This window comes from Nannobrachium achirus, assembly GCF_963921795.1.
Source record: "Nannobrachium achirus genome assembly, contig: SCAFFOLD_44, whole genome shotgun sequence".
NCBI classification, from domain to species: Eukaryota; Metazoa; Chordata; class Actinopteri; order Myctophiformes; family Myctophidae; genus Nannobrachium; species Nannobrachium achirus.
This window is the reverse complement of record NW_027664878.1, coordinates 326,000-337,500: the sequence shown is the minus strand read 5'-3', so window position 1 is coordinate 337,500 and position 11,501 is coordinate 326,000.

The window sequence follows — 11,501 nt, the reverse complement described above, 5'->3', positions numbered from 1 at the left end:
CATGGTCAGGTAAGAGCACTTTTTCGTGTTTTTTGGCTGGTTGTGCAGTGAGTTTGTCTCGGCCGCGGCCCGCGGCGAGATGGCGTCCGCCGAGACGCCGCCTGTGTCTATTCGGCACGGGGCCAGGTTAGTACCTGACCCAGGTATACCCATAGAGGAGGTTCTGTTGGCTGTGGGGAACAGCATAGGACATGACAACATGTGTTATGCCTCTCGCATGAACAAGGCGGTTGTTGTGTTCATGAAAGAGGAGCGCTATGTAAATCAGCTGATTGAGAATGGCACAGTGATCCGTGATCTGTATGTGGAGGCGTCGCCGTTAGCGACTCCTTCTACACGCATCACGGTTTCAGGAGTTCCACCGTTCATACCAAACGAGCTGTTAGAGCAAGAGCTCCGCAGGTTTGGAAAGTTTGCGGGTGTTTTCAAAACTGTGGGGCTCGGATGTAAAGATCCCAAGCTCAGACACATGCAGTCGTTAAGAAGACAAGTGTTCATGTTTCTCGAGTCACCAACACAGACGCTAGAAGTGTCATTCAGAGTAAAACATGGAGAGGGGCATTACATGGTTTATGCGAGCTCTGGTAACATCAAATGCTTCGAATGCGGAGACGTCGGGCACAAGCGCGGCTCTTGTCCTCACAGACAGCGCGCGGACGGCAGCGCAAACGCTGGCACGTCTGGTATGAATAGAAGGGAGGAGGGGGGCGATATGCGGGTGGTCCCGCTGTCGGAGGAGCGTGCTGCTCCTCTAGCAGGGGGCGGAGGGTCCGCGGCCCCATCCTCAGTGCCCACAGCAGCGGTGAGTGATGATGCGCAGCCATCAGTCACTAGGGCTGTGAACGAAAATGTCGAAACGACAAACACAGTAACTTTACTAGTGAACAGTGCTACAGGTGGCAGTGTAGTAGGTTCAGTGGCCTCGCAGCCTAACAGTGAGGCAAGCAGTGGGGCTTTGCAAGTTAATGAAGCTGTAGGTAGCAGTGTGGCTGTTACAGCTAACACTGTTGCAAGCAAGGGAAGCAGTGTTGCTGCTCCAGCTAGCAGTGTGGTCATTAACAGTGAAACAGGCAATGGAAGCAGTGTTGCTGCTCCAGTTAGCAGTGTGGTCATTAACAGTGAAACAGGCAATGGAAGCAGTGTTGCTGCTCCAGCTAACAGTGCAGTAATTAACAGTGAGGCCTCACAAGCTATAAGGGAAACAGACAGTGAAATGGAGGTGCAGACTGCCATGTCTTGCAGCCAAAAATCACTCATAGACAACGAGGATTGGGACGAATCTGATGATGATGCTGCATCCTTTGTTGAAGCTGGCAAAATCAGCGATTTGTATTCATTAGATGAGATCGTTGTTTTCTTGGACGACAGTTTCGGCAAAACTACAAAGGTGTCCGACTACTTCCAGGATGCTAATAAATTCATTAGGTCCGCTACCATCCTCCAGAAAATTGTTGGCTATGATGTGTTAGATAAAAAGAAAAGGTACCGCTTAAGAAAGGTTTTAACCGAAACGAGGAAAAGTCTAAACAAGGGTAAAAGGGGCAAAGGAAAAAAAACAAGTAAAATATAAATGATCATGCATCACAGGGTGTTTTCCTCTTGCTGCTTGGTTTTATTGGTCTCTACTTTCCTCTCTCTCCTTTCCTCTTTAATGCAGGGACTAACAGTAGGCTCTCTTAACATTAATGGGGGTAGAGATAGACTGAAGAGAGCCCTGGTTAAAGAGATTGTCCAACAAAAAAAGTTGGATGTAATTTTATTGCAGGAAACGCACAGTGATCAAGACAATGAAGTAGACTGGGGTTTATGGTGGGAGGGGTCACACTACCTGAGCCATGGAACCAACTTCAGTGGGGGGGTAGCAATACTCTTTGCTCCTGGGTTGGATGTAAACATCCTCTCTTCTAAGGAGTTAGTGAAAGGGAGGGCGCTACTGGTGAAAGCAAAAATAGAGGGCTTTGAGCTCGCTTTTATCAATGTTTATGCACCTAACCAGGGCTCTGACAGGTTAGCCTTTTTTAGGCTGTTGAAAGAGCAGGTGGGGCAACTTAATTTAGACCTGACCTGTATGGGGGGGGACTGGAACTGCACGCTTCAGTTTACACAGGACCGTATGAACGAGGAACCACACCCACAGTCTTCCAGTGCACTAGAGAGGCTAGTTACTCAGCTGGACCTCGTGGATGCCTGGAGAATCAAGCATCCAAATGTTAAACAGTACACTTGGGTTAGAGTAAACGACAATAGAATCAGTGCAGCGAGGTTAGATAGGATCTATCTCTCTCAGAGTTTGAGATCTAGACTGACTAGCAGTTCCATCTGTCCAGTAGGGTTCACAGACCATCATCTCACCATGGCAAATGTTTCTCTCTCTCCTGGCACGAGAGTTAAATCCTACTGGCACTTTAACACCAAGCTCCTCCAGGACAATGCTTTTTGTCAGAGCTTTGAACTTTTCTGGGCTGAGTGGAAGGGCAGAAAGAACGATTTTGAGTCCCTGAGTCAGTGGTGGGAGGTGGGGAAAGTTCAGGTAAAAATCTTCTGCCAACAATACACAGCTTTCTCCACATCGAGGGTGAAAGCAGCAGTCCAACAGCTGGAAAAGGATATAAAAGACATTGAACAGGGCTTGGGAGCTGATGACGGCTCTAGAGACACCACGCTGGGGAGAAAGAGACAAGAGCTGGGCGCCTTCCTGCAGGAGAGAGTGAAGGGGGCGCTGGTGCGTTCTCGGTTCCTCAGCATAAGAGACATGGACGCTCCCACTGCTTTCTTCTTCAACCTGGAGAAGAGGGAGGCAATAAGAAAAACTATGACTTGCCTTAAGCTTCCTGGAGGCAGAGTAACCACAGACCCAGGGGAGATGAGGAAGCATGCTGTAGAGTACTACAGTGAGCTGTTTAGGGCAGAGGACTGTGATGAACACTGTGCTACAGAACTCCTTGAAGGGCTCCCTCAACTCAGTCCAGACGAGAAATCTTTTCTGGACAGGGAGCTCAGTTTTGAGGAGTTGACTGATGCTGTGGGGCAGATGGCTTCTGGCAAGGCCCCGGGAATGGACGGGCTAACAACAGACTTTTTTAAACGTTTTTGGAGTACCGTTGGACAGGACTTACATTCTGTACTCGTAGAGTGCATGAATACAGGAACAATGCCAGCCTCCTGTAGGAGGGCAGTACTCTCGCTGCTCCCCAAAAAAGGAGACTTAGCCCTGCTTAAGAACTGGAGGCCGGTGGCCTTACTATGCACAGACTACAAAATTCTCTCCAGAGCATTGTCCAACAGGCTGACGCACTGTGTAGATATGATCGTCCACGTAGATCAAACATACTGTGTTCAGGACAGAACAATAATGGACAATCTTTTTTTGTTTCGTGACATACTTGATGTTTGCAAACTGTATAACATTGATACCGGTATCCTCTCCCTTGATCAAGCCAAGGCGTTCGATTATGTGGATCATGGGTACCTACCTATGTTCCACGCTGAGGGCTTTTGGTTTTGGGGATGGGTTTATTCATTGGGTCGGGTTGCTTTACAGCAAGGCAGAATGTCTGGTTAAGGTGGGGGGAGGGTTGAGCAGGCCAATCCCAGTTCTGAGAGGTATAAGGCAGGGCTGCCCCATCTCAGGTCAGCTGTACAGCTTGGCCATTGAGCCACTGCTGTGCAGGCTGAGAAGCCGGCTCAGTGGGTGTACCCTGCCAGGTACACAATTTCAACCACTGATTGTTTCGGCATACGCAGATGACGTAAATGTGTTTGTCAAAGACCAGAGAGACGTGGCAGCCTTGCAAGACACTCTTAGGCTTTATGAGAAGGCCTCCTCTGCTAGGGTGAACTGGGAAAAAAGCGAGGCTCTGCAGGTGGGGCAATGGGGAGGGGGGACAGCACCCATTCTGCCAACAGGGCTACAGTGGAATAAAAGCGGGATGAGGGTGCTAGGTGTATTTCTGGGGACAGAGGAATACCAGAAACAAAATTGGGAGGGTGTGATGGAGAAAGTGTGTGCTAGGTTGTCTTCCTGGAAATGGTTGCTACGCCAGTTGTCGTATAGGGGTCGAGTTCTGGTAGCCAATAACTTGGTCGCCTCGATGCTATGGCACAGGCTCAGTGTCCTGCCTCCACCAAGAGGGCTGATAGAAGATATCCAGCGGGCCTTGGTGGACTTCTTCTGGTCGGGGCAACACTGGATCCGAGCCCCGGCCTTATACCTGCCTGTGGAGGAAGGAGGACAGGGTCTAATAGACTTAACATCCAGAGTGGCAGCCTTTAGATTAAGGACAGCACAGAGGCTGTTACATGACATTGGGGTGCGGTGGCTGGACACAGCCAAGCTCATAATGTGTAAGGCAGGCCGTCTGAACTACAGCAAGCAGCTGTTTCTGTTGAGGACGGAAGAAGCGGATCTGACAGGGCTAACACCCTTCTATTTGTCAGTTCTGGAAGCCTGGGCACTTCTTAAAGTTTCCAGGGACCCTGACGCCACAGCTGGAATGTGGCTGTTCGAAGAGCCGCTGTTCTACAACAGCATGCTGCAGGTCCAGCCTCTGTCCTCGGCGTGCATAAGAACCTTCCTCAGGGAAGCCGGGTGCACAAAACTGGGCCACTTGCTGGGGCCTTTTGAGTCCCTACAACGGCGGGTCAACATACGGCCTAGGCTGCTGGGCCAGATCATCAAGGAGGTCAAGCAGTCTCTTCCACCGCACCTGAACGCCTTTCTGGAGGAGAACTGTGCAACAGAGGGTCTGTGGGAGGAGGACATGGACTATGTCTTTCCACGTCTAAAGGTGGCTGCAAATGTTGGGCAGTGGCAGGAGGAGGAAGGCAGTTTCCTCTCGTTAACCACTCCACAACTCAGCTGGTGTGAGGACCTAGGGAAGAAGGCCATGTACGAACTGAGTGTGAAAGTCAGGCACTGTAAGTCTCTGCACGCCATGAAAGCATCGAGGTGGACAGAGTTATTTGGCCCAGGCTCCTCCCCGAAAGGCAGCTGGCGGGTCCTGTACAAGCTGCCCGTTGAAAAACGGACAGCTGACCTCCAGTGGAGGATAGTACATGGAGCGATAGCTACAAACAGACACATAGCACACATTGATCCTGATCACGGGGTGGGGTGCGTTTTCTGTTCGCAGGAGGAAACGCTACAACATCTGTTTCTACTGTGTGCTAGGCTGAGAGATTTATTCAGATTGTTACAGTCATGGTTTCTTGGGTTGGGGGAATGTTTTTCTGCTGATCTTTTTATATTTGGTCCAAAATACTCTGTCAAAAGAAAGGGAGTTCAGGTCTTGATGAATTTTATTTCAGGGGTGGCCAAGTTGGCTATCTGGCTAACAAGAAAAAACAAAACCAGAGGGGTGGGGTCTGTAGACCCAGTACAAGTGCTGCAGGGGCTGGTGGCGGCTCGCCTCAGGGTAGAGCACGCCTACTACAGAACAGTGGACAACTTAGAAGGCTTTACCGCAATATGGGCTGTGGGAGGGGTTCTGTGTACGGTGGGGGAGCAAGGAGATCTACTTTTATCTTTCTAACTGGTGTTCTTAATGTTTGGTGATTATTAACGTTAGGTTTGTTCTGAACTTCATATAATGTCAATCACAGTAATATAATGGTTGATTTGCTGTATTATGTATTAAGATAATAAAGGTATTTTTTAAATTAAAAAAAAATCTCTCTCTCTCTCTCTCTCTCTCTCTCTCTCTCTCTCTCTCTCTCTCTCCTAAATGGTCTCTGCTAAATGAAGGATAGTGGAACAGATCCTTAGGTCTTTATAGATCCCTAACTCTTTAAAATGAAACCAAATGGACGAGCGTGGGCAGTCGATCTCATGCGGTGCGTGAGTGGTCCCCCATCGGCGGGCCCGCGCGGCCAGAAGAGAAACTCCTCTGTGCAGTCTTTTGCACGCGCGACTGTGCGCAAGCGATTGTCTATTTTCATCATTAGGCCCTACGTGCTGTAAAATGCCAACTGCATTTTAAATGCAACGGTAGAAACTATATATAAATCGTGGAATTGCATGCCTAGTATGCAGAGGCTATTAAGCAGATATATAGGTCTAAGGGTCCATTTGGTTACAAACTCAAATATGTAATTGTTTGTCATATTCTTTAATTTGTTAAATAGCCCATATGTGTTGGCTTGCATGCACATGTTGGGAATATAGATATTTTATTGTAGGCCTATTTATTGTTTGGCACAATATTAATTGACTTTGCATGAAGAAATTCTAAATATACATGGTCGGATGGCATTTTTCCAGGCCGAAAAAAGCATCCCAAATAGGCTAGATAAGCAAAGATTTACACCATGGTCGGAGGTGACAGAGCGAACTTGCAAAGCGCAACGGCTTTAGTGGTCACAGCTGTAATATGTTAATCGTGAACATTAATTGCCTGACAGCTGTAGGTTGCTCATCACTTATATTTGAGAACCTGATCTATTCTATAGCCTATTCATTTCAAATGATGTAGCAGCAGAATGGGAGATCGTTTTCACGTGATGTAAGCACAATGGGAGGTTGTTTTAACGGCACCGTTTTACTTTTAACGTCATATAGGCGCATATTGGGAGGTCGGAACATCAGGACCTCCCTTGAAACGAAACAGGTGAAACGTCTCTTTAGTCCGACCTGGCCGGACCAACGGGAGGTCGGTCCAAAGGGAGGTCGGACCACTGCGTGCTCCCCCTGCAGGCTACCACTGCATTTATATTTTTACATTACATAAAAGAATGCTTCCACATAGCAATACAATCCCTTTTATCCCCATCAATATTATATAATTATATAAATTTGTAGGCTACACTCTGAGTTACATATACCATCAGGATCCATTTGATTCCAAAATAGGCCCTATCATTTATCTGAGGGCTATAATATTTAATACATAGTTGGACGTTCTTGTTTATAAACAAGTATGATCATAGGTAGGCTACTGCTATCATTGAACGCAGTAAATATTTTACTTTAATTACAGCATCATTAAAAAGGGTGATAATATGCTGAACGTGGCATCATTGTAATAATGCATGAGGATTTAAAATCTGGAGTCCCAAGTCACCGTTTTCTATGTATGCTTCTTCAGTCGTATTCTGACTGTTGAAGTAGATCATTAGGCTACAAGTCTGGCACGCACGCACACGCGTGCGTGTCAGAAATGTCTTTACTAATAAAGACATTTGTTCTGCTATACCAATACCACTACATTTAAACCCATATAGGCTATAAACTTTGACACCTATTGCGTCTGAAAACGTTTAATAGCCTAAATGGGGGCCTAGATATCCTCATATAATGTATGTACAATATTTATTTATATTTTATTGAACCTGCAGGGCAAATAATGTGCAGGCCTACTGTTCTACTCAGGTGGATATAGAAAGACACCATCTCAATTGGCTGCAATTTGCATTACAAGTGGAGAACACAATCTAAAAACCAAATGAGTGACAAAAGGCTGTATGAAAATTCTTATGTCTAATAGTGCTATAAGCAGATCATTACAATGCATTCGAAAAATGGGTTGGTTGTTGCCCTAAGGAGTAGCCAGATAAAACGCTATAGTCTGGTGAAATGTATTTCTTTGTGAATCTCTGGAAATGCGTTCTCATAAGAACCCAAGTCCCAAGTTATTATTAAGAGGTTAACCATGCTTTTCCCTTCCAAAGCACTGTCTGCTGTCTCAACTCACCATACTTCATGTCTGGTCTTCCACTTGTAGTAAGATTCATAGATTATGTCATTACCTAAGTAAGCAACAGTTTTAGCTCAACCAATACTTTACATTTCAACAAATATGACCCATAAAGAGCTGGCCTATGTAAAGAAATTGAATAACCAGGAAGATACTTCAACATAAATGTTTTGATGATGAAAGTCAACTCCATAGATTTAAAAAGGGAACTAGGCAATCGTACCATGCACAAATGCAAGTTTCAAATAAATGATGATATAGCCAGTGTACCTGTCGCACTTTTTATTCAAGTATTGGTATCAAGGTGTACTTAAAACAAAAAAGGGCTAGTCCCTCAAAATGTCCCTCAAGTGGTCAATCAGGCCATCCATTCCCCGGAGCACGAAGTAGGTGTCTCCAAACTCCCAGTCACGGCATTTGGGGCAACGATTGTTACCCCTAACTGCCCGCTGTACACAGGCACGACAGCCAATGATGCTGCGGCAACACGGCGCAGTTACTGGCTCTCGCATGACCTCTGCAAAAACAAATACACATATTGTTGCTTAGAATGTACATTTATTCAGCATCCAAATATCGGTTCCAAACGGACCGATAGTCTTTGTACATAATAGAGCAGAATACTTGAATATACTCCACTACTTAAAAACATGTAGTGCACAATATATACAGCAAGTATATAATACTGTATACAGTACACCTGCTCTTATGCTCACTAACTTAAAAAACAAAAACATTAACCACTTTCAACCCGATGTCCACATTTCGTGACTGTACAGGCACCAGAATAAAAGTTTGTGGATCTATTTAAAGTTAGATCATTGTCAATGTAAATTATGAAATGTGTCTAGGCATACTTGTAGATGGTACTGACTCAATACCCCACATGAACAAACTTTTTTTTTAAATCTATGACACATTTACATAGTATGTACATACCCATACATATGGTGCATTTGAAGTGCTGCCTCAGCATGTCCCTCTGTGTTGGAGACAACGGCAACATGGTGACACGGTGTGTTTCCATGTACTCCGAGATCTCGTTGAGGTTTTCGCAGACAGCTGGGAGTTCCTGGGCTGCCTGGGCCAGTTCTTGAAGCTGTTCCCTCATCTCGGTAGCACTGAGGAGGGAAAATAAAAAAATATAATAATTATATATGTGTATATGTACATGTATATGTATATACACATACACATATGTATATACATTTCTATTTAGATTTCTAGCATTCAAACACAGCAAGAATTCACATTAATGCATTTTAACAATTACCTGGTTGTCTTCCTCTTACGTCCCATGAATCCAGCATAGGCGCTCTCTTTTACAGCAATCACCCTGCTGTTGGACAGCCAGAATGAGAGTTCTAGGGAAACAATGGGCAAAAAGCATTGTTTTCAAGAGAGGTTTGTGCCTGTCATCCTTATAATTATGATAAACCTTTAACTACATCTCTCAATCAGGTGCAACACTTAAATCCAGTCCAGTAACTGCTGTAGAGAGCAGGCCTAGCACTGAAAGTTTAGCCTAGAGTTTTAAACAAAACACCACCAGGTACATTCATTAGATAATAGGGCAGAACTTCTAAAAGTATAGCTTTTAGTGCAAAGATTACATAAATTAATGATCTAAGAATCAAAGACAACTTTGTGCAGTTACCATGGGTTTCAGGAGAATCGGCAATCCTCTGCCGCTTCCAATTGAGGAGCACAACTGGCTCCTCAAGTTCCAGCTCACACTTGACCTTTAAGGCAATGCTGGTTGCATTGGCCTCATTGGCCGTGAAGCGGATGCATGTAGAGCCATCCTCATGGATGTCCATTCCCTGGACTTCCCCAATGCTGATGTCCCTGAATTAAAAAGACAATGGTGTTATAACCAGAGCTCCAAGTGTTTTTATAAGCATTTTCCCTTGCATCCCTAAAAAAAATAAAACATCAAATAATCACATTTTAACTCGGCTTTAATTGATGTCTTATTAAGAAACAAGCTATTACACTGTCTATGCAGATATTTTTGAAAACTGTTCCATTAAATCTGGATACATACATCCTGTACTCTGTGACTTTTGGACGCTGGGGTGGTGGCAGCAGCAGTCCAGAGGTAGAGGGAAAGGCTGTGGGCGGAGGTGGTGGTCGCGGCACCGCCGGCACGGACCCAGCTGCCTCCGTGTTGTCGCCACATACCTTTGGGATTGAATATTAGTTTAATAGTTAGAACTGCCAACAGCACGGCAGTACAGTGAACACTACATGTTTAAGGCAAGAAGCACTATGGACTCCTTCTAATGGTTGACATTTAGATGTATTTCCTCTCGTGATACACTCTGAGATTTGTGCTTTGAGATCTAAAGCTAAAAACAAGTTTTGAAGATTTAAATGCATGCTAAATTATTCTACAATATAAGAACGATTCACGTGACATTTTATACAGTATCCCATTTTAAATGTCTGAAAAGATATGCATGTAGGCCTACCTTGTACTCCAAGGAGGGGTCCACTGTTAAATATCCCCCGTAACCGGGGAAAACGAGGTCCCCGTTGCCACTGGTGAGGAATATTGTTGTTCGATTCATCTGAAATTCAGGACAAAATGATTTAATTTTAGTTTTGTTTGCATTTACCATACAAGACATTTTCTTCTGTGACCTTCCATGAGAGCTTCATTGTTTGAGAGACATTCTCATCCGTAACTGAAAATGTGAAATTGTCCTTCATATTTTTATAGTTCACATATTTCCGTGTATAATATTAGGCTACAGATTAAGACAAGGAGACAACATTTAGTAAGCTAATTGAGCCAATGTCCAATTTTTGCCACTGTGGTCCAAATCCACTTTAGTTAATCATTGAAATGGATATAAGGTCTGCAACAAAGTGCTAGAGCAGGGGTCTTCAACATTTTCAGGACAGGGACCCCCAAAATGATGGGGAGATGGAGCAGGGACCCCCTACCTTGTAGGGTGTGGCTATTGTGAGATAGATACTTTTTCAACTATTTCGGAAACCCCCTGCACTATCCCTGTGGACCCCCTAGGGCTCGCGGACCCCCTGTTGAAGAACCAATGTGCTAGAGCAGGGGTCTTCGACAGGGGGTACGGGACCCCTAGGGGGTCCTCAGAGTTAGGGGGTCCTCCAAATCTTTGAGTGAAAGAAACCTTTATTTTGCTTTTATATTAACCACTAGAACCCTATTAGTCCATATTCAACTAGAAATTTAGGCAAAAATAGACAATCTACAAGCTCAAAACACCTCGCGTTGCAAGGTGTTGTGAGCTTGTGGTTTGGCTATTTTCGGCATAGAGCTATGGTGTAGAGGGGAAAAAGAACAGACTAAGTAGCCTATAGAGTGAAAGGTCAAATGTATTATAGCGATATTCCACTTTAAAATTAACAGCAGGCCGTGTTTTTTCCTTAACGTTTTTCATGTAATTTTATTAATTCTTTTGGAAAATGGAAAAGATTAAATACAATAAAGATATATCAAAAATAAATGAAAAACATTATGGAAAAAAGACGGCCTGCTCACGTATTAGGAGGGTAGTATGAGTCACCAGAAAAAAATAATGGGTGTTTTTAATGAATCCATCATGGTTAAAATGGAGTTTGAAGTTACAATGAGTGTGTGTGGGGAGAGGCCCTGAGCCTGGAGGCCTGGATAACATTTACATCAAATATCTAAATACCGAATACAGACAATGAAACTGTTCAGGGTGTCAGACAAGCCTGATTAGACCATACAATGACAAAAAGTGTTTTGAAAGTGGAATATCCCTTTAAGTATTGACGGTTCAAGTGGTTAAATATCTTAAA